This window comes from Zootoca vivipara, chromosome 2 (genome assembly GCF_963506605.1).
Source record: "Zootoca vivipara chromosome 2, rZooViv1.1, whole genome shotgun sequence".
Lineage (NCBI taxonomy): Eukaryota > Metazoa > Chordata > Lepidosauria > Squamata > Lacertidae > Zootoca > Zootoca vivipara.
This window is the reverse complement of record NC_083277.1, coordinates 29,272,447-29,296,542: the sequence shown is the minus strand read 5'-3', so window position 1 is coordinate 29,296,542 and position 24,096 is coordinate 29,272,447. Positions and strand designations below refer to the sequence as shown.

General features: G+C 39.2%; 1 protein-coding gene across 18 annotated transcripts in view; it reads left to right on the top strand.

Annotated features, from left to right (window-relative positions):
* FOXP1 (forkhead box P1) overlaps window positions 1–24,096 on the top strand; it is a 548,710-nt gene that overhangs the window by 234,882 nt on the left and 289,732 nt on the right. For 15 of the 18 annotated variants that reach the window (XM_060271348.1, XM_060271340.1, XM_060271344.1 and 12 more), the window contains one exon: window positions 10,593–10,658. The gene's annotated coding sequence lies outside the window, so the exon portion shown is untranslated. Of the gene's footprint in view, window positions 1–6,990; window positions 7,041–10,592; window positions 10,659–24,096 lie in introns of all 18 variants that reach the window. The other 3 variants (XM_035106646.2, XM_060271341.1, XM_035106642.2) reach the window with 1 other exon arrangement.

The window sequence follows — 24,096 nt, the reverse complement described above, 5'->3', positions numbered from 1 at the left end:
CCTATATGACACAAAACTAGAACCATGAAGAAGCCAACGTTTTGTCTGGTATATTGCACCAAATACAGAGTCTTAATATGGGTATTTTTTAAAACCGCAAGTACATTTTTGTGGTTTCACAACTCTTAGTGTGAATGGTTAGGAAAAATAGAACTGATAACCCCAGAGGCAGAAATATTTCCCCCCTTTTATGATATTTATTATTATGCAAAGATGTTCTCTGGTGGCTGCCTATTAAAACTGTCTGTCTGTCTATCTGGCAGGAAGCATAATATTTGGTTGGGTGCCATAACTGTGGGCTAGTGAAGGATATGGGGATACGTTTGGAGAATTATCCACTAAGCATGAGCTTAGCCAGATAGTTCTGTTACATGTCGTTTGTTTTCCTCTTTGCTGCTTAACTGAGTTGCAGAATTTTACTCTATGCAAATCCAGTGCACTTGAACATCACAACAAACCATGGTTTATCATAATGGGAACAAACCTAACCCCCCACTGATCTACATACTCCTCCAGCTGGGTTAATTCCTGTCACGGTGTCCAAATGCAGCCTTTGTGTGTTACAGGTTGTGTTAAGGACATACACCACATCCTGGTAGAGCTTATAGAGCTTTATTCATGAAATAACTCTTAATATTTAGGTGTTAGCTGATTGGCACAGATTTTTTTTCTATTTTATCCTTTGAGGGCCATACTGATCAGAATTTTTTAATATTTTTTTAACAGTATTTTGTAAAACGAAAATTTAGAGGGATGCTGTGTGTCATGCTAATTTGTCTGTGCGTAGTTGGATAAACTAATTATTTTCATCAGTTACAGAGCAACAAAAAATAAACCCTTACACTGGTGATTTAGAATGAGCAGAGGTGCCCTTCCGCTGTGTTCTGCTGGCCGAGTGGCACAAACATCACTCCTTCAGGGTTGACTGCTGCCTGCTGAAAGTGTGGGAAGGTGGGAGGTATGTTTGCAGTATCCCCTCCTGTGAAGGTCAGTGGAAAACCAACGGGGCCTTCCAAGGGTGGGGAGTGGACAGGGCTGAACCGGTATGGGATCCATTGGATCCCAAACCAGTCTTGCTGCTGTTGCCTGACTGTATCGGGTCTGATGCAGATGCAATCTCTTCACCAGCCTGGTGAGTGGCTGGGCTGCAGAAAGTGGCTCCACTGCTTTGCACAATCTAGGTGAAGGGGCCTTGTGTGTCCTGGATTGCGCCTTTAGTCATACTTAATGGGACAAAACGTTAATCTTAAATCCCATTGATCTCAGCGAGTCTCCTCTAATTATGACTAAGCCTAGATCAAACCCATAATTGGTCAGAGTTAGAGGAAAGAGTGGATGGTGATGGTTTCAAAATTGAACACTGATATGGCATTTACTGGTGTAGCTTTTCATCTAAACTTCCAACATTTAATGCTTGTATTTCCTTTGAAACCATATTATGCTTCATTTCCTGAAAAAGACTAGTGATAGTGAAAGTATGCATGCTTTACTACATGTCAGTTTGATTTACCTCGCTGTCTAGTCATGGTGTAGGGTAGACAAAATGTGTGTTCTACTGTTTGTCATTTCTATTATTTTAATATGCATAGCATTTCAGGTTGTGATTCCGCAAAAGAACCTTGGTTGTCTAGTTCACTCTTATTCTGACCTTACAGATCAGGAACTGATAGTGAGATACAAGGACATGTCTTGTTCAGGGACATCTAGTAAGTCATGGTAGATAAGGGCCACAATCCATATAATTTATTCAGGTATGTACAAGGATGTGCACATATCTAGTAGGTTAAGTGATGTTTCCTCTCATTAGAACAGCAACATTACAACTCAACGTTGAAATTCCCACAGGTTCAGAAGTGATTTCCTATGTGGCCTTTGGGGGGGCGGGGAGGATGTTATGTTGCATTGGTATTTGTATACTTTATAAAAAAATAGTTTATAAAGAGAAATGCACTTGTTTGTATACTTTTAAAACACCATATACAGCTTATCCAAGCATCCTTGTCTCTTTTTCCACCCCTGCTTTAAACAAGTCTTATGCAGGAGCAACTTACATATTGGGTGCTAAGTGTAGCATATTTAAGGTTGAGTTTATCCAGATTTACAATACTGTACCAGAAATTATTCTTTGAACGCTGTAAAATAATGTCAGTGTAATCCCATGCAACAAGTGTACCTGTTTTTTTCAAATGCTTATCTCAACTTTGAGGTTATCTCTAGGCAGCAAGGATGCATTGTAAAGGTTAGTTATAGTTCCGTCTTTATTTCTGCACATGAAATGGTGAAGAGTGTGCTTTCTTGAGACAGATCTTTTTCTAGTTTTCTCACCCAAGTAGTAGAAGCATGTATCTGTATGTGTTGGGAGATGAATTACTCTTCTGCCAGAAGCAGACGTTCCAATTTTGGGCCTGGTTCCACTGGCAAAGTCCCCACTGTAGCTGCTGCCAGCTCATGAATGATGGGATCAGGCCTTTATTTGGAGCTGAGAGCACTTGATGTGGAAACAGGCAATGCACATTTCTAACCTTCTAGAAACGTGTGTTGACTGTTTTCAGTCACAAGTCCAAAGTTTCTCCTCCTTCCAAACAATGGTGCCATTGTGCCCATCGTATCTGATTAGTTCTTGAAATGTTTTAGTAAGTCACTCTTAAAACATTATAAGAATCAGCTGCCTTAGAAGGTCCCCATCTGGAGTATAGAGTTCTTTTGCTGAAAGATGTTTTGCCTTTCTGAGATAGCTCTCGCATTTCATCATCTGTTGTGCAGAGATGAAGTGCATATGAAAAGTCAGTGACTCTCAATCCATCTGTTGTTATTATTTTCCACTGATAATTGGCTCGAACAATGAAATGTCTGTGTCTGTAGCCTTTGAAACCATATACCCTGTTTATTTTCTGGAGGTCTGACTCCCCTCCCCCAGTCTCTGTACTGTATGTGTGTGTGTGCTTCATTTTCCTCTCAAGCATATAGCTAGTGGAGCTTGCATGAAGATGACATCTTTGACTCGGTGCATCAGGATGTGTCACTCAGACATTTGAATCTTGAATGCCCCCCCATCCCCCGCCCAGCCCAACAGAGTGCTATGGAGAACAGGCTTAACAGCAGGAAAGACTGTCAGATCCAGAATGCAGTGTTATTCTACCTGAGTAGGAGTAGTAGTATTTATTTCAGTTTCCTTATTAAAATATTAATTTAAAACCCAGCATCTATTAGCTATGGAATTAGATACCACCTATAATTGTATATTATATTCAGTGGCATCCAGTTTTGCACGATGCAGAGCATTAATATTGGATTCCACTAACAGCACTTCCATTAGCTTGCTCAACCAGTAGGAGATATATGTGAGCAAGCAGGCATAACTACCAGCCAGAACTGCCAAAACAGTCATTAGAACCTCCATGGGGATGGACAAAGGCTTTTACACAGCGATATACTGATTACATTTTGTTCTATGGTTTATTTGCATGAAGGTTAGATCACTGTTATCTATGCAGAGAATATGATCTAACACCTTATTTGAAAGGTCATTTCAATTAATAATAATAATGCTGCAATAATAATAATAATAATAATAATAATAATAATAATAATAATAATAATATAGTGAATAGTAAAGGTCTGGCATTTCTTATGGACTCTCTTCATGAGGTATTAATTAAAAATCAATCCTGTTAAGCTTTTTGTTTCCTATCAGGTCAGGAAATTGAGTTATTTAGTTCCAGTTTTTTAGGGACAAGGGCTGCAAAGGGGACAATTTTTGCCTCATATCCTGTTGGCACAGGGAACTGGTTTTTTTGTTTTACAGTGCAGCTCCTGATATATATTTTTTTCTTATTAGCATACCTGGTTTATGAGTTGACCCAAACACACAACAAATCCAGTTTGCCTGTGCTTTCCCACATGCTTCAAGAGAAATTCCAGTTGCATGGGTATTTTCTTGCTTTGCTAGTTGAATCCAAAGCTCTTTTAAAGGGGTATCTAGTAAGCACTGCTGTTGCGTGTCTTTTGTTCATTTAACTGGCCAGGATCCAACTCTCACCTTGGTGCAGTCAGAAACTGTAAGCTCATGGGAGGGAAATACTTTATTTTAGCAGCACCCCTTTAATAAATATATCATGGTGTGTTGTGCTGGTGGGTCGCCCTTTTTTCTGAGCTCTTTGAAAAAATGAGGGTAGCCTCCAAAAGCAAGTAAAAGCCCAGATGCAGAGGTCCAGATGCAGAAGCCCTCTCTTGAAAGTTTGAGTGCTGCACATTAAAGCTTCCTTGGGTTTCCAGTGCTCATGTAAATGAGAGGTTTTCTTTCATGTGAATAAGTGCTTGATAGACTGTGTACCAAATAATTCTAGAATCCAAGTAAATATAAGGCCTATTCTTAAATAGATAAATAATAAGGCTACATGTGGCTGTCACATTAATTGTTATATTTTGTGGCTGTAGAAATATGTCAACTCAGCTAAGAACAGTCATATTACAATTTCTTTTCTTTTTAAAGATCTCATTACTAAAAGTAACTCACCTGGGATTTTATAAGATACTACTATAATTTTACATCTACATATGTCATTTGAATGTGTGTGAATAATAATAATAATAATAATAATAATAATAATAATAATAATAATAATAATAGATCATAATAAAAAGGCTAACGCGTAAATAGTGCACTAATCCGAAGTGGAGTCTCTAAGACGGTTGTCTGGCACCTTGTATGCCTCCTTCTGGCAACTCTTGCAGCCAAACTGGTGCCAAAGGTAATTGCTCTGCTTTCCTTTGGACCACATCAACGAAGCCGAGAAGTGGGTTTGTTGTCTGGGCAGCCCAGCACCTGTATAAACACTTCCTAGGGTTGTGTCCTGGGGAGGTCACTTTGTTGCTGCTAACACAGTGGTTTGACTTTACCCCCAGAGGTGTACTTGATTGTCTCTTGAGACAGAAGGATACCAACAACAACAACAACAACAACAACAACAACAACAACAAACTTGCCACAGCAAGAGTCATAACAATGTCACCCCCCCCCACATTTAACACAGCATTTTCAAACATACAAAGATGGTCATGTGATGGAGAAGTTGGGGGTGGCTAGGGAGGCATTCCATCTTTCCTCCCCATGTCCTTCTAAGCTTCTCTGCCTCCTGGACACCTTTATTCAGCATACCAGCCAGCCCCATGCAGAGCTTGTCATAGGCCTGGGGTGGGAGTCCTGTTAGAATAAAGTTACAAACTCAAACAAAGAAGCAGTGAGTCCCTGGCGTGGGCCCCCAGTTGACTTAGCCCTCTGAGGCCAAGGGCAAGTGTACCTGGCTGCCCCCACCCCCTGCTCTGCAGTTTTTTTGGCTCTCATCCAGTCCATTACTGGAGCCAGACACCAACCCACATCTGCTGCCACTCTTGCAGATATAGGCTTCCGAGCCTTGGTCCTTGCCGAGGGGGGGCAGGTCTGGAGAGATCTGCTGGGCGGGCTGGATTCAGGACCCTGGCGGGCTGGCCGTAGTTTGAGGACCCCCGATATAGATGTTACACAGCTTGAGGGACAAGATTGTTCCCTGTGAAATCCTACATGGAAGATTGCAGAAGACTGTGCAGCGTCCCCTAAGCACCATTCTCTGGAGATGGCTGGCCAAATAAAGACAGGGTCCATTGCAAAACACTGCCATCCAGTCCCTGTTTGGGCAGACGCTCTAGGAGGATACCATAGTTGATGTTAATGAAAGCTGCTGAGATATCCAGGAGAATCAACAGGGTCACTCTTGTCTATCTATGAACAGAGGTAATTGTACAGGGAGGGTAGTGCTCACATTGCCTCCATGTACTAACACAAATGGTCAAATTTTGTCTTTAACAGATGAAATGTATACGCTTTGGAAATTCATATGGGGGATGGCGTGTAAAACAGGGCTGGGGGAACCTGTCACCCTCCAGATATTTGTGGGACTCCAGCTCCCAGCAGCCATACTTGTAGTCAACTTTTGAGGGTTTCTGTTTTGTTTTGTTAATCAAGATGTATATAAAATTTAATTAATAATAATTTAGCAACTTTTGGAGGACTACTTCCTTTCAAGAAAACATGCATAGGATTGTTCTGCAAACTGTTTTGGGTCATCTGATGGGGGGAAAGTGTCTGACATAAATATCAAATTTCCTCTCCCCCTTCCAACCTTAATAGAAAGTATATTTGTTTATATTGGATTGTTTCTAAAGCAACGCCTTTCTAGAATATTCTGTACATTTTGTTTTTTTGGGGGGGAATGACAGTTTGAGCAATAAAATTGTTTCTATTTTGAAACAACAAGAAACAAATCCTGCCTTTCTTTTTCTTACATGCTTCAAAGATGTAAGTTGTAAAGTCCTTCCTGCCCCCCAAACCCAACAGCTTAGCCTTTAACATTTCCACTTAGAAATTAGTTTAATCAATGTCAGTGGAATTTACTTTTAAGTATACATGCTTGGAGACTCAGTCGAAACCTGTAATTCTGATGAATTTGAGGTTTAATTAAAGAAAGTATGTTCTACCTACTGGATTCTTTCCTGCTTGTACGTCTCTTTTGTCTTTCTCTGCCTTGAAAGGTGTGTGGGTGAGGAAATGTTTTCTTTTGTAACGGCAAATGTCAATTCAGTTCTTAATATTGTTCCTATTTATTAGTTGTTATTGCTGCTATTTATGGGGGGCGGGTTGCGTGTAGCTGTGTGATCTTTTTTAGCCACCATCCCTATTAAACAGGCTGTGCAGCTCCTGAGAGATCAGAACAGGTAGAATGCACAGCAGGCGTCTGATTTGAGCCAGTTACTCATTTGCCGAGTGTTTGTGTTTATGCAAAGGGGCCTCTTCCTGCATATTTAATCTAGAGTAAGGCAGTGGCTTTTGTTGTGTTTAGACCACATACCTTCAGTCCTTCCTTACACTGCAGCCAATGTTGAGGCAGAGGAAATCTGGCTAGTTAGAAGTAAACCGTACGGTCTTTCCAGAACTCTCAACTTTTTCTTTGCTAGATTGGGAATTATTACAACAGCTCAGACCTTGTCTTCCTCTTCATTAATGGGTAAGTGTGTATTATTTAAGATCATTATCCTTTATTGCTCCTCTTTATAAATGTTCAGAATTCTGTCCTGTTCAGACCTCTTTGCAGGAGCCCTGGTAGTTTAGGGAGTTTGTTGCCACCTTTAAGGTTTATGAATCCAGGTGTTTCTTTAGGGTTTACTTTTTCTTGTGCAGGTAACAGCACACTGTTCTCTGAGAGTAGGGAGAGGGGGATGTGTTTGACTTGCTTGTTTGTCGGGCATTTATGTTTGCCACTGTGGGGGGGGGGAATAGTTTCATTGTTTACTAAAAGCTTTCAAATGGCATGCACAATAGTTTTGTTTTTGTAAAAAGCAACAAGACAGTTGTTTCTGTTTTGTCCTCTGTTAGAGTCCTCACCAGAATGTCTGTTTTATACTAGGGAGTAGGTTTTTCTTTTTTCTTTTGTGGAAATTGAATCGTCTCTTCATTGATATTAATAGCACACTAGAGATGTTAGCTATGATGCAGAAAGTAATAGGACTATAGAGTAGGGAACCTGATAATGCAGAGAGAAAGTGGGATGAGGGAAGCTGACAGTCCTATTGCTTCTGTGTGAGGGGCAGAGTTAGCATAATGGCATGCTAGTTTTAACTGTCTACTAAAGGCATTTTAAATATCACTTGCTGTTACTTTTAATCTAGACATAATTGCTGCTGTGTGTTCTCTTATCAACTGCACCAACTCAGTTCCCTGATTGAATCTGCTTTAAAAAATGAAAACCCATGCCTGAAACTGTATTTATGTATGTACTCTGTATGAGATTCGTGCAGCCTATAAGAGAATGCTGGCTTCTATTTGAAAGTCAAATGAGGTTTTTTTTAAAAAAAATTTTTTTGCTTTTTAAAGAGAAAGACAAATAAAATCCTCATGTTTGTTGAAAATATGATTATTGTACATCGAGGCTAGAAGTAAGAATTTGGGTTACCAATTAACTATTTCCTTCATTTGAGTAACTCCTCTTAAACAGAAGAGTGTGCTATTCTACCACATGTTGGCAAGCATGAGGATCTGAATAAAATTTCACCAATCTTATTAAAATGTGTAGGCACCTTTTTAGGCTTCTTGGGTGCAAATCAACACACACATTCAGAAGCATTTTATTAACAATAAGACTGCTTAAAGTCCCCCCCCCCCGCTTCGTAGCAACATTGCAAATAGCTTATCTAATTGTTAGTATATTACTTTTATAGTCTTTCTTTATGAGGAAAAAGCACCTCAGTCAAAGCACCTTATGTGATTAGCGCTATTGTATTCTTAAATTTTGATTGATAGAGATAATAGTTTTCTCTTAAAAATACAGACAGGTACTTTAACTTTCCATGACAATAGCTATTTGCATTTCTTTTATCTTTTTGTTTAACATTTGTGGGGGTTGGGGCAGATTTGATTATTAACTCTTATTGCACACTGTGGTAAGTGCTAAAACAAAGCTTTTGTCAGAGCTTCAAAGGTACAACAGCAAATATTGTTTTTATTGTTTCAATATTTAAAGGGTGTTAAAGGATACCTCAGAAATATTTTCACATGACCATGGCCAAGAGTGTCACTTTGTTGTAAGGTAATATAATAGTCTCCCATCCTTCCCTGGAAAAGATGCCCAGACTTCTGTGTTGCTGTTTGTCTGAAAGGAGGAATACTTTTTTTACCTGATGGAATGAAAGGACTAGAACCTGCACAGCACATTTCTCTTTACCTAACATAAAAGAGGGGGTGAAACTGTTAAGTTCATAGGAATTTGAAGGCTGCTATAGAACAGAGGGTGGAGACTTTTTCAGCAGCAGAACCATGCAGTGTGGGGCATTGGTGGTGGTGTAAAATGCATTTTGTGTGTCCAAATTTGAGATTTTAATGGAAAAATCAAATTTATTAGATGTGTCAGCAAATTCATATATTGCATGAGATGTCAAAATATACGCGAGGCCCCAGTACGCATGTGCTGTTGATGTGTTATTTAGGAAGCTTAAGCCTAAATTTAAACAGTGTACGCATATAGGAAGGAAAACACTTTTTTTTCTAATGCATTGCCTCAGTGCCTGCAAATACAGCTGTTGTAAAGAAGAGGGGTGGTGGTGGAATATTCCATGTTCTCCAAGTTTTTTAGTGATGTTTCTAGCACAGCTGCATAATTATTAAAGTTGGCACTAATTGATGAATAAAAAGTTAATAGATCAAAAATGCATAGGAAGATTTGATTATGGTACTTGGAAGATTGAAAAAATAACTGATCTGCATGTTGCAAAAAAGGGAACAATTTAGAGTATGGTATATAATTTTCTAATACAGGTGACAGATTACTTGTTTAAATGACCCTTAATGTCCAAAGGTCAATTTACGAGAAAGGCTACAATGTTAGGGGGAAGGTTGTTTCAGAATACTTTACAACAAACTAGCCTTTTAAAGCTGAAGAGTATACAGTAGTTCCAGGAGTAATGTAGCACTTGCTTTTCAGACATGTAGATTGGATTGTATACGCAGATAACACCCAATTCCCATTGATTTCAGGAGACACTAAGCACCTGTAACATTCAGTGGATTGTACCTGAAAAAAAGCTTCACGGGTTGTCTACAAATGTTGTACTGTTCTTCAAATGATCAGTGCTTAGTTAAATTTCGAACAATTTGCTATTAGCACATAAGCTACTTACCAAAGTGTTTAATAATGTGATGTTGAATTAAATTTAAGTGCTATTTGTAGTTTGATCTATTAACTTGATGCAAATTAAATTTTCCCCACTTCTTCTATACACTGATTATATGACTAGAAAATGGAAGATAAGTTTTGTTTCTTAAAGGATTACATACCGTTTTGCATGAAAGAGAATACTCTGATGTTTACGTGGGGGGAAAAAAAGCACACCCTCGCTTTAGATCACATAACTGTGTACTTTTCCACTTTTTAATGGCACTAAGTAATCCTTGGTATACTTGGTGTGTTCTGCATGACTTACAACGGAATTCCCTAAAAACAGTGATGTGTATTTATTTTGTAGGGGAAATGTCTGAATGACGAAATTGGTTCTGTTGATATACTCAAGGCAGCTTATCTAGAAGTATATCTTTTTGGGTTAACAACAAGAGCAATAAGGACTGTGGTAATAAAAGTAAGCCTTAAAAGAATTAAATCAATACATAGCCACATGTATATGTTGCACTGAAACCTACCCGATCTCTGAGAACAAAGGCTTCTGAGTAATATATTATTTAAAGTGAGAATAAATGGATAAACATCAAGATTGCGAAAGTTTGTGCTAGAGAGAACAAAGTCAGTTTCATCTGTAGAGTTTTTTCTTTGCCCCCAAAGATTATGTTTTGTTTGTTTGAACTGAGCTTCACAATGGCTGGTACTGATAACTAGCTGTCCTGTGACTTGATTGTTTTTATTACCTTGCTCTGAAAGTCACTCACCATTAAATGCAATTGGATTCATTTGTTGTTTTATTTATAGTTGCCCTTGATAATATCTCTGTGAAAATATCTCTCATATTGTCGCTAGCCCTGGTCAGTCATACTGTGGTATCCATTTTGTTTCCAGGGTAAGAAGATTGACCTTTTTGGATTGGCTGTAGCTGAAGATTGCTTGGCCGAAGCCACTTAAAAGGTAAATAAATTACATGTTTGCACTTGATTTCCATGGGGGGTGAAGCAAATGCATAGATTCAGTATCCTGCCTTATTGTCTATTTTCCTGTGAATGTGTCACATGGCACTGTGAAGTGCCTCAGAATCGTGTTGGAACCCAGTGAGGACATAAGTCTGGAAGTATCAGAGCTGTTTAAACAAAAGTAGTGGATTATTCTGGGAACTGTGGCTAAATCATAGTTCTTGGAGAGTGAAATCCTATGCATGTTTACTCAGAAGTACAGTGCTCAATGGAACTTCCTACCTAGAAAAAAAAATGTATTTAGGATTGCAGCATTTTTCTCAAGGCATTTTTCTCATAGATGAATTGCAGCCTCAGATTTATGTTGTATTTAACAAATAGTTTATTTCATTTTTTTTTTGCTAGCTTTGTATTTCCTTTCCCAAAGTTATTTTGCGGCTGGTGGTTATAGCTGATTTTGGGTATGCTTTGTGTAGCTGTATCAGTACAAGCTAGAATGTGTTTCAGTGTAACCCAGAGGTTGGCAACCTAAGGCCCAGGAGCCGGTTCCGGCCCATGAGCTTCCTAGAACTGTCCCACGGCCGTTCCGTCGATCGGCGTGGGGATTCCGTGCTCTTTTTTTCGTGGCGCCATTTTTCTCTCGCCGTGGGGACCGACTTCCGGGTTGGAAGAGCGCTGGAAATAGCTTGAGCGCACGTGCGGGTGTGCACGCTCCGGCCCACCAAGAGGTCTGCCAGGGAGTGGACCGGACCGGCCTCAAAAAACGCTGCTGACCCCTGGTGCAACCGGTATAAAAAATGCTTATGCAGTTCAGACTCAATGGCCACTTTTGGATGCCATGAGGTTTTATGACCAGCCCTCCTCCTCCTCCCATGCAGCTGAGCATTCAGAGTTTTTGCTTCACCCCAATTTGCCTTTTTGTCTGAGTTGAAAAACTAGGGTTATTAATTATGGTTTGTTTGAAAGTTGCAAACCTTGAAACCATGGTTCATCAAAAAATGAATGAAAGTTTCTGAACAGCTCTACCTGTCTGTGCAGGAAAAGGAGGAAGGGAAGAGGCAGTGTGCAAGGCTGTGGCTCATCTGAATGCTTTCAAGTACACTAACTTACATTTTACATCGGAACTTACTACCAAAAAGTTTTTTTGTTTTTTGTTTAAAATAATTCAGTGTATTAGCTGCCCTTCGTTGTTTCTGACTCAAAATGAGGCAATTCCCTCTCTCCTTATAGGGGCAAATTACAATTAAGAAAGGCAGTAATGTCTGCCAGTATTTGGAGATGAAGCTATGTTATCTGGCTGTTGTTCATCTGGCTGTTTTATATTCACTTTCTCTTAGAAATTAATAGTTAAGTGCCATAGCAACAAGCATCAGTTGTGTAGCTGTAAGTAGTGAATGCTCCATTATATAAAGTCATTATGTGTTTACATGCAGGACAATTATTTTATTTACAGTTTTTTAAATTATTCTAGAAAAGTTTGAATACTGTACATTATTATTATTATTATTACCACCACCCTGCCTTTTTCTCTGACGGGACTCAAGGTGGCTTACAGATAGAAGCAAGAACAACTAAAAACACAAACAATTAAACATTTTATATACATATATAAAATCCACTAAAACCATACAAATGACGACAATAAAAGCAGCATGGCACCATTCCTTTCATTAATAATTTGGATGAATAATTGTATTTTGTTTTTAAAACAACAGCAAATGCTTAAAACATAGAATTCACTCTTTTGTCTTGCTTTGAAGCAAATGTAGTGCTGGGTTGCTCTACCTTGACCTTTTCCAAACTACAAGAACCCAAAGGGTTTTGCATGACCTGCACCTCCCCTGCATGCACTGGGCTTTTCAGACTCCCTTTTGACTCCTCCCTTCCTTGGTTCTTCTGAATATTAATGAAATATTCATGGCAGCACCAGATAACATTGAAGGTTGCTATGTCCAGATGGCTGAGCTCCGAGGTACACACAGAAGCCCTTTGGGTATATGCAAGGGGCTTTTATTTATTTATTTTATTACCTAAAATTTGTATACTGCTTGATTAGAAAAAGGAAGAAAGAAAAGCAACCCTCAAATCAGTTTAAGGATTCCAGACACATTTAGCCTACATTCAGCCAAGACTTAAACACTCTTGCCATTCAATTGGACTTAAAATGCAACTTGGAATATGAATATGGATTGCATCATGTTCAACTGAATATCTGAACTATGTTTAGTATTTGAGGTCAATCAGCTGATTAGCAGTACTTCGGTATTCTACATTGTTGTCTAGCAACTAAAGAAAATACTGGTCCCTGCTTTGAGGAGCTTACAGTGAACAAAATATATACATGTTTCTTGTTCCTTTTCATATTGACAGAATTTGACCTGGCACCCCATTCTCCTGGGTTGTTTGTTGCTGTTGTTGTTTAGTCGTGTCCGACTCTTTGTGACCCCATGGACCAGAGCACGCCAGGCACTCCTGTCTTCCACTGCCTCCCACAGTTTGGTCAGACTCATGTTGGTAGCTTCAAGAACACTGTCCAACCATCTCGTCCTCTGTTGTCCCCTTCTCCTTGGGCCCTCCATCCTTCCCAACATCAGGGCTGATTTCCTTAAGAATGGATAGGTTTGATCTTCTTCCCCTTCCATATTAAGCGAAGGTCCGCAGAGCAACATACAGAGAAGTAAGACTGCAGGAAGAGACAGCTGCAATCTCTTCCGAAGCAGGACCTAGGCAAACAGGGGTGTGGAATTAGTATTTCTCCTGATACGGAAAAAAAACAGAGACAATGTCAAGAAGAATTAGTTTTAGGCAAAATCATGGCAATAGTATGCCTTCAGCTGAGGCCTGAAATACAAGCAAGCTTTGTGACACCATCCTATACTGTGAATGTAGATGGGGAGGAAGCTGGGTCATGGTGGCACTCTATTCCTAACACACAAAGATTTCCTTTGTACAGTCAGGAACTGTGCTAAAAATGTGCATGCACACATAAACTCAGGTACATAACTGGCATGTGCAGATAATCATGAGATGTACACAGGCAGCCACAAAAGATAAGGATTGGTGTTTGTGGATAAAACCACATTGTAGCTTCTTTTCTTGAGATGGCTGGTTCTCACACTCTCAGTTTTGCACTATGGCAGCAAACTTAGAGTGCACAAGAATTTGCCATGTTGACATGCCTTATGAGAGCAGGTACTGAAGCTATTAACTGGAAGAAGGTACTCAGCATACCACATATACTGGCTGGTTAGCTACCACAATGTTTTTCCTGCTTACCTGTACTCCTGTCAGTACTATTTTCCATCATGATTTCATACAAAACATTGGCCCTTCTCCTTTTTGGTAGGAAATGAACAAAACAGGCGTATGTGCTATACAGTAATTTGCATTTTGGCTGGAAACTTACAGGCCCACTTTCATCCTGTTGAGAATGGAAATCACCAAGACAATAAAACCCATAGGAGTGGGTGTCTGTAATGGAAATGGTGATGGAGCGCTAATTGGAGTAGTGCCATTGAAATAAGAAAGGTTAAGGGTTTGGTTGATTGAGATCAAGCTCAATTGCTTTGATTGCTTAATTTCAGGTGAACCCTGTCTTGTGTATTAGTGATCAAACTGTTCCTTGCAACAACAGGGTTGTGCTTTTAAATACTACAGGGATATTTTTGTAGTCCTTAAACCTATATAAGAAGAAGGGAATATTACTGAAACAGCATTTTTCTTTCAATCGTTCTATAAATTTTGAAGATTATTTCAAGGGGGGTGGAAATCTCTGTTTATTTGATATACTTTTATCCCACTCTTAACACAGGGCAGAAACTGCAGCATAAGGTGCTATCATACACAGTTCAATATAGTCAACAAGAACAATGTTAAGCAGAAGCTTAAATTATGCTCAAATGTATGTGGCACTATGTAGACAGAAGTACTGTAGATGTTTTTCTGGAACTCTCTAGCTTTCTCCATAATCCAGCGCATGTTTGCAATTTGGTCTCTGGTTCCTCTGCCCCTTCGAAATCCAGCTTGCACTTCTGGGAGTTCTCAGCCCCACATACTGCTTAAGCCTGTCTTGTAAAATTTTAAGCATAACCTTGCTAGCATGTGAAATGAGCGCAATTGTGCGGTAGTTGGAGCAGATACTTTGGCTGCCTCTTAAGAAGAGAAGACTCCCTGGAAAAGACCCTGATGTTGGGAAAGATTGAGGGCACAAGGAGAAGGGGATGACAGAGGATGAGATGGTTGGACAGTGTTCTCGAAGCTACTAACATGAGTTACTAACAGGAGTGCCTGGCGTGCTCTGGTCCATGGGGTCACAAAGAGTCGGACACAACCAAACAACAACAAACAAATGTAGACAGAGTTATACACTTTTGAGTTTTACTGATTTCACTTGGAGAGAGCTAAGCATATGCTTAATTCTTCTACTGATATTTTTCAAGCAATTTAATGTTTGCTGGATCATGCCCATAAATTTCAGATCTATACATTCTTCTTGAATTTGCACTGTAAATCATAACATATAATTAAGTTGCTGTATCCAAAACCACCTTCCTTCAAAATAAGACTCTAAATTAAAATATCAGATTTCTAGATCAAGACATACACAGAAGAACATGCTTAATAATGATGTTGGCTTCTTAGCCGCATACATTTGTTTAAATACATAAAAGACATTTTAATTTAACCAAACAAATACAGTGGGATTTGAACATTACTGATTATTTGTATACTGAAAACAGAGGAGGAAATTCTATTAAAACATGTAAGTAAAGTTATACATTATTGATAACGAAAGGTATCCAACAGAAGAACAGTACTGATGGATGGGGCCATTGGCCCATCAAGTCCAGTATCCTGCTATCACATTGGCCAACCAGAATCCCTTAGAAATTCTACAAGCAGGACCTGAGTGCAACAGCAGTGCCTCTTGTGAGCAAATTCCATAGTTTAAATGTGTGCTGCGTGAAGGACTTTCTTTTGTCTGTTCTGAATCCTCAGTCATTCAGCTTTGTTGCATATCCATGAGTTTCTAGTGTTAAAAAAGAGAGAGAGGGAAACTTTTCTGGCCGCTTTCTCCATCCCATGCATAATTTCACAAACTTCTATATCGTATCACCTCTTAACTCACCTGCTCTCTAACCTACAAAGTCCCAAACGTTGCAACTTTCCTCCTAGCGGAGTTTCTCTATCGCTTTGGGAATTTTTGTTGACCTTTTCTAGCTTCACAATATCTTTTTTGAGGCAAAGCAACCAGAACTCTACACCAGAGCTTTCCAAACTTTTTGTGTTGGTAACACACTTTTTAGGCATGCATCATTTCACGACACAATAATTCAGTTTTACTAGGAAACCAGAGGTTAAACTAACCCCTTTCCAGCCCCAAAAGGAGTGTGGGGAGCGTTCACGCAAGACACCGACACACTGCAGTTGACACACTAACGTGTCACGACACACAGTTTGGAAAGCTCTGCTCTACACAGCATTCCAAATACGGTACTCCTCTCCTACTGTCCCCCAGCTTTGAATTTGCATGTTGGGTCTTCAGATAATATCTATATATAATCTTTAGAAAAAAACTCTTGATGGGGAAGAATCATACAAAATTGTTTGGGGGGATGTATGAAGAGTTTTAAATTTCAAATAATTTTTGTAAGAATTAGGTACGGCAAATGTGGAAAAAATATTGATAACAGTGGTGGCCTTGGTAAACAACAGATCTGTGATCTGGATGCAGTGAGTGCACTGTAATGCTTTCTTTCTGCATTTTTAAAATTCAGTACTTAATTCCTGAAGGGTCTCATGAAAAGGTATATTATATATATATATATATATATATATATATATATATATATATATATATATATATATATATATATATATATAAAAGACCATGTCGGATGTCTGTAGTGAGAATGTTCCAAGTTATCAAATACTACAGGGCCATAGCTATGGGGACACTATCCGGGTTTTTTTGCCCCTTGTGAAGCCTCCAGAGATGTGCCATTGAGGCTTCCAGCCTGCGTGTGTGTACACAAATGCTCAAGAAGGGGCACCAAACTGGGTCTTTGACCAGGGTGAAATAAAACCAGGTTTTGCCCCTGAATACTATGAGAAATATATTAGTGGGATCCCAAGCATATGTCTTTTGCACAAGGCTTGGGATGAAGAGTCTTCCAACCACAACTTAATATTTTGGTAACAGAATGAATGGATCCTAGACTAGATTTCAGTCACCCTGCCCCCACTACATTTCTCATGTGACTTTGGATGAAATTTCATCACAGGCTTTGCTCATCTATCAAGGTTTTTGCAGCAATTTTTCTGTTGTATCAGGAATCTGCATACTTTGAGCAATTTGTGAGATTGCTTCAACACTTGCCCAGACTGTAACCTGAACTCATTTTGATTTAGTCAGCTTTTTTATTAAATTTTAAATTTTAGTTTTATTTTTAAAAATTGTATACAGCTGTTCATCGCTAGATCTCAGGATGGTTCACAGCCTAAAAATAAATGATAAAACTACAAAATACAACAGAAGGCTAAAAATAAATAGCAAAGAAGAATCTCAGTTGTTATGAATCTGTTGAGGAGTAGACAAACTGTTTTTTTGTGCAAAGGTAGGTCTTCAGAAAATGTGCAGACATTTCATAGCAGCTTTGGGTCAGTACAGTTGACTATTTCATATTTTCAGACATCACAGAATCTTGGACCAACAGTTTAGAGACTTGTATGGGACTAAATTTGAGACAAAATTCAGGAGTCTGCCACTTCAATTGTTGTCACCCACAGTAAACTGAGCCTCTCTCACCTGGTTGCCATATCTTGCTTTCTGTCTTGGCTCAGGAACAGTTTTGTGATTTATGGAAATATACATTGTTTTAAAACACATAGTTAAGCAAAGAAATTAAAGTGAAAGCAAATGAAACTCACGTAAGCACCTTGGCAGTATGCCTTATGATCTGCAAATTCTACCCATTAATTGAATGAAACACGAGTTGTGTTGGAATCAACATGGTATAGTTTGGCTCTATCAGATATAACAAAGTGTTACCTGAGGAAGATTAGATTTGGAGTTCCTTCATGCTATGCTGAATAGTGATACTTTTAGTGCTATGTGACCTTGTTGATGTTCTAGTTACAGGTAGGTAGCCATGTTGGTCTTCCATAGTTGAAACAAAAAAAAATTCCTTCCAGTAGCACTTTAGAGACCAACTAAGTTTGTCATTGGTATGAGCTTTCTTCAGAAGTGTGCATGCACACGAAAGCTCGTACCAATGACAAACTTAGTTGGTCTCTAAGGTGCTACTGGAAGGAATTTTTTTATCTTGTTGATGTTATTTGCCAGCTTTGTAGAGTCGCATAGCTCTCTTTAAAATGGGCATTGTTACCTCCTGTTGTATCACTAGGGTGTTGTGAAAGTATTCCAGATTGTTTTGAGATCCTTGTTTAAAAGACAATAGGAATTATTAATTAGGTTTTTTTTCTTAATGGGTAAAGACATAAATGCATTACAGCTGTACATTGTGGGTGGACAGTTGTCCTCTTTCTGCCAAAAAGACTGTGTATGTTCTTATCACAAGAGACAGAAAATGTAAAACAATTTATATCACTGAACTGGAAGACTACTGTGGAGAATAGATGGATGAAACTGTGACTTTTTATAAAGCAATTGGGTCAGGAAGATTTATAAATTAGATTAGGACATTTTGGATTAATTTAAAAACTATTTGAACAAATCTCATTAATATGAGCCACTAGAATACTGTATCGAAGACTTCAAAGATTTGCCAGAGGAGTTCTCTATAGGCTATTATCTGCTTTAGTTAATCATCTCAGGAGAGCATGTTTCTTTTGTTTACTTTTGGCCCATTTAATTTTTTCATGCCTTCCTTAACCTTCCTTAACATTAAATACGGAATATGTCTGTGTATATTATATTGGCTCAGGTGTGGTAGCATGGGAACACAAGGGCTATAATTTTAGACTTTTCTCCTGTTCTTCAGATAATATTTTCTCAACTGTAAAAGTTACTCTTTGAGTCATGTTTGATGAGGCTGTGCTGGTGTGTGATTATCCTTCTACAACATATGTAGAGAACATGGTCCACCAAACTAGTTTTTGGTCTTGAATATTTTTATTTTTATTTTTATTTTTATTATTTTTATTACTATTACTATTATTATTATTGTGAATAAGATTTTCCATAAGAAGAAAAGGTTTGGCATGTGTATCATATTCCAGCATAGGAGACCTCTACCTTCCAGGCTTAGAAACCATATGATAGCCAACTGGCTTCTTACTGGCCTGTACTTGTAGATGGCTTTTGCATTGCATAGTTGGGGTTGTATTTTGGCCTCCCATCACTGAGCTTGTTCATTCATGACATGAGCTCCTCTTGTTATCAATGAAATGGCAGGATCTGAATGGGGAACTATATTTTGCTTGGCCTTCGGTAGTTTGTTGTATCCTTCTGAGCAGGAAGCAAGGTTGCAAGTGGGGATAGGAAGGTACCACTCCTGTATTGAAGCTAGGGACTTAAGTATTGTGGCAGAAATGGCTACCCTTAAAGCTCAGAGAAAGGAAGTACTGTAAAGGATTTGCTTTCTGCCGTAGTGCAGTCTTTCCTGTGATTAATTGATGTTAGATGTTTGAATGGAACATAAACAAAACTTAAAATCAGTTGGTATGAGTAATATACTATTTATGGTGAGCCATCACCCCAGTTAAAATCTTTATTATTAACTGTGCAACACAACAAGCACAATAGCTTGGTGGTTGGCATATGCCTACTTTGATCCTTAGGCCTCCTGAAATTTTTCAGATGCTATGTCAAACTAAAATCTGTACACTGACAGGCTCAGTGTTGTTTGGAATTGTCTCAGAAGATCAAAGCTGTTAGCAACATTCTAAAAGATGATTGATCATCACCATGGTATACATGAAAAGCTGATTAAACTGTAGAAAAACACAGGATACATTATTTTCTTCTGATCCAAAATACACATTCTGTATAATCTCTGGTGTGGATAATCCAGAGGAAAATTGTGATTGTTGATGCATTTGAGGAACCTGAAGCTGTTCTATTCAAAATGGGGAAGGTTTTATGGATAATCCGGAATGAGAGTCAGTGCTGAGGCTGAATTAGTCTTCCTTTGAACTATAGGGGAATCCTCACTTATGTGGGGGTTCCATTATTGAGGACCACATGCACCAGAGAGATGCGTTTGAGTCCTATCCGTTCTGTTCCACCCTGTTTCAACCCCACCCGAGCCCCGTTCCACCCCATTCTACCCCTGCCTCGCCCTGTTTTGGTGCTGAAAATGGTACACACATACTCATTGTGCACAAGTGGGGAGGGGCTTGTAGATACATTGAACTTTGGCTGTCTAGTGCCAGAAGGTCATATCCAGTGCTAGCCGTACTCAGAGTAGACCTGTTGTCATTAATGAACCTAAATATCTGTAGAATGTATAGGATGCAAGATAAATATGCTGACCTAGGAATTCATAGGCTTGGGTAGGTAGTGTAACGCAGGCCCCTTTTTCTGATCCTGTGATATGGACGTTGTTTCAACCATGGTGTAGCAGCTACAATTGGGATTGTTGTACTAGTTCAGCTGTCAGTCGCTAGGGAACTGACTGTACCATGTTACAGGCTTATGAGTAAGGAGAGGGCAGAAAGTGGTGTACTATGTTATGTGGTATCCTATTTGGATGACACTTGAATTGCAAAAAAAATGAACTGAGGCCTTCAGCCATTAAATAATCTATGGCTTATTAAATGTGGGGGTACTGTTGTTATGGTATTATTATTATTATTATTATTATTATTATTATTATTATTATTATGTCTATTAGTATGTCCTATCGTATGTTTTTATTATTATGCTGCATAAAGTATGTCTTTAATGTTGTGCACTGCTCTGGGATCTTTGGATAAATGGCAGTATGTAAATTGAATAAATAATAATAATAATTCTAGAAAAAAATGAAGTCAACTGATTTGGGAGCTGGGTACTTTTGATATGAGTCAGTCAGGTGTTATGTACCCTCCTACACATATGAAGGAGGGAGACACATCAACTACATAAAATATGTTACAGTAACGTTCAACTAAAAGGCAGTTTATCTGTATTCACTGCTGTGTACTTCTAGTGGATATGCAAAAATACATGGGAATGATACAGTATTGGCCAATTTTGGCTGTAGGGTACTGTTAGTGGCTGGTGGCTATCCTTAGCACCTTTTTTAGTTCTGTTTTTCTTTCCTTCTCTTGTATACAGGGAATAAAAAAAAAGTTTACAGTAATCCTACTACTTGAACATTTCAGTGTACTGCCTGCCCAAAACAAAGGAATTGAAAGTCACAGTGAACGGAAAAGCGTTAGGTGCTGGTATATTCTTACAGGCTAAAACCAGCACAGGTCTGCTTTCCATCAAATAAAAGTGAGGTTGCCAGATTGATTAACCTTTTAGGTATAGCTAACATGTTTCACAGCTGACATCCTGATTTACCTAGTTGTTTATTCTAACAATTTTATACTGTACTGGATTCCATTGCTGAGGCACCTGGGAGTTTTACGATTGCACAATTATTTAATATGTAGCGTATGAATTCCTGCTAATTAACACTTGCTTTCTAGCATTTTCTTAGTATTCCTTAAAGAGAATCAACAATTTGGGTTTTCAGTGTGCCTTATATAATAGTATGCTTAAGGATCTATCACCAGGGATGGCAGACATCTAATGGGGGTGAGATATCAAACAAATGAATTAAGATTTGTCCTTGACTGGTGCCATGAAAATAATGTAACCTGAACTCACCATTTAGCTACTTTTGGTGGCAGGCTGTAATAATTGTTCCCTAAAATGAGGGATTTTGGTTATCTAGTACAAGCAAGAGAGACTGCCATGCCCTTAGTACCTGTAATGGAAATTCTCTTAATTCCCAGTGAAGCAACCATATGTGTTTGAGGTCTTTTACTTAATCATCTATTAGTTGAACAGACAAAAATTCATCAGCTTCGTTGGACTGGTCATGTTGTGCAGATGCCTGATGATCATCTTCCAAAGCAACTACTCTATTCCGAACTTTAAAATGGAAAGCGTAATCCTGGTGATCCACAAAAGAGGTTTAAAGACTGTCTCAAGGCAAATATAAAAAATTGTAGTATAACACTGACAACTGGGAAACCCTGGCCTGCGAGCGCTCTAGTTGGAGAACAACCTTTACCAAAGGTGTCATGAGCTTTGAAAATGCTCAGGACGCAAGGGAGAAACGTACTAAGAGGAATGCACGCTTGACAAATCCACACCGTGATCAACTCCTGCCCGGAAACCAACTGTGGAAGGACGTGTGGATCCAGAATTGGCCTCCACAGTCACTTACGGACTCATTGTTAAAACCATGTTTATGGAAGACAATCTTACTCGGCTACGAGTGATCGCCAAAGAAGAAGAAGCTACTGGCTGCCAGGTGCATGGTTGGAAGGTTGCGGGGCTACGTAAATTGATTTTGTGTAATTGCTTTTGTATAATCAGCTTTGTGGTAGAAGGTACAAAAAGTCCTCTGATTATCAGTGCTTAAGTGCAACATGGAAAGGAAGTGATTGGCTGTTGGTATACCATCTGGTGTGATTGATTGTGCTGCACTCATGTCGTGACAGTTGATTTTATAGAATCATAGAATCTCAAGAGTTCGAAAGGAACCCAAGGGTCATCCAGTCCAACCTCCTGCAATGCAGAAATCTCAGCTAAAGCATCCATGTCAGATGGCCATCCAACCTCTGCTTCAAAACCTCCAAGGAGGGAGAGTCCACCACCTCTCATGGGAGTCTATTCCACCGTTGAACAGCTCTTACTGTCAGAAAGTTTTTTCTGAATGTTTAGTTGGAATCTCCTTTCTTGAAGGCATTGGTTCAAGTCCTACCTTCCAGATTTTATGCTCCCTATTACTTGGGTGCAACCATCTTATTTGACTACCTCTATAAGGCCTCCTGTGATACTTTAGGCATAATGGGGTTGTGATATTAAAGCTGAAGTGAGTGTATATCCCATGAAAAGCATAACTAGTGATACTTTGAAAGAAGGAAAAAATAATAATATTGCTCTATTGCTGATACTCACCACGTAACCAGAAGGTAATCCAGTTATCTGATGAAACAAATACAATAATTTGTTCCTGTGGACTGCAACCAAACATGTTAAGTGACATATGCCTTGGATTGTTCTTCACTGGACACATTCTTCTCATAGAGGTGCTGCCATGTCAGTAGGCACCTTTTAGCTATTTTTTTATGAGAGAGGACAGTTTTAGCATCTGTAGGTTGCCTTGGCCCTTTTCAGCTTTGAGTGGTTTGCAGTTGGTCCTGGAATGTTCGGCTACTGCCCCCGTCCTCCTGCCACATCATTCTTGGCTAGGCCATACATCAGGAAAATTCCTGACATGTCCTGGTTTTCAGGTGCAAAAGTGGTGTTGGGGGAATTGTGCCGAAACGGCAAAATGTTTGGGAAAACACAGGTGTATGGCAATGCAAAAGAGCTTTAAAAGCTTAAAAGCACTATTTTGGGGGGAGGTTTTACCATGAAACCTCAACAATTTTGGGGTCTTCCTGAAAAAGCTATACAGCTTTGTGGGTGTCAGGAATTTTTACTTTTTGAAATATGGCAACCCTATTTTTGGCTCAGCTGTATGATTCAGAACATTTCCCTTTCTTTTTCAGTCTTATTCTATAGATCACTCATAAGCCCCCGATCCTCTAGTCCAGGGGTGGCCAACTTCCAGGAGACTGTGATCTACTCATAGAGTTATAAACTGGTGATCTACCCCTGTTTTATTGAGGTTCAGGTCAAAGTTGTTGAGCTTTTTAGAGAGGGGTGCAGGGTAAAAACTTCAGTTGGGGGGGGGGCTAACTTTCAGGGCCTGGGGATTACTCGCTCACCAAAATATCGCTGCAAAAATAAAAGGATAAAATGCAGGGAGGGGAGAGGGGCCAGGTGCTCTTAGACAAAAGCAAAGGAAAAGGAGCCCGCGATCAACAGTGGCAGCCTCCTGGGGAGCAACCAGTCGATCCCAATCGACCTTTTGGACATCCCTGGTCTGGTCCTATGTCTAAATTTTAAGTGACTTAGGTTTTTGGCTCTTTTGATTTCTGCGTGGAAGTACTTTATTTGAGTGAGTCACATCTGATGGCATATTTTATGATGATCAGTGTGTCTTCTGCTCTGGGGTGGCCATATCTTGAAACCCAAGTTGAAACATATTACTAAAGCAGTTGAGAGTTTGTTCCCATATATTTCCCCTCAGGATTTTCCATCCTGGTGCCTTCCAGATGTTGCTAGAGACAACTCCCATATGTAGACAGTGATCAGGTATAATGGGAGTTGTAGCCCAGCAGCATATGAAAGGCACCAGGTTGGGGAAACCTGGTCTAAACTA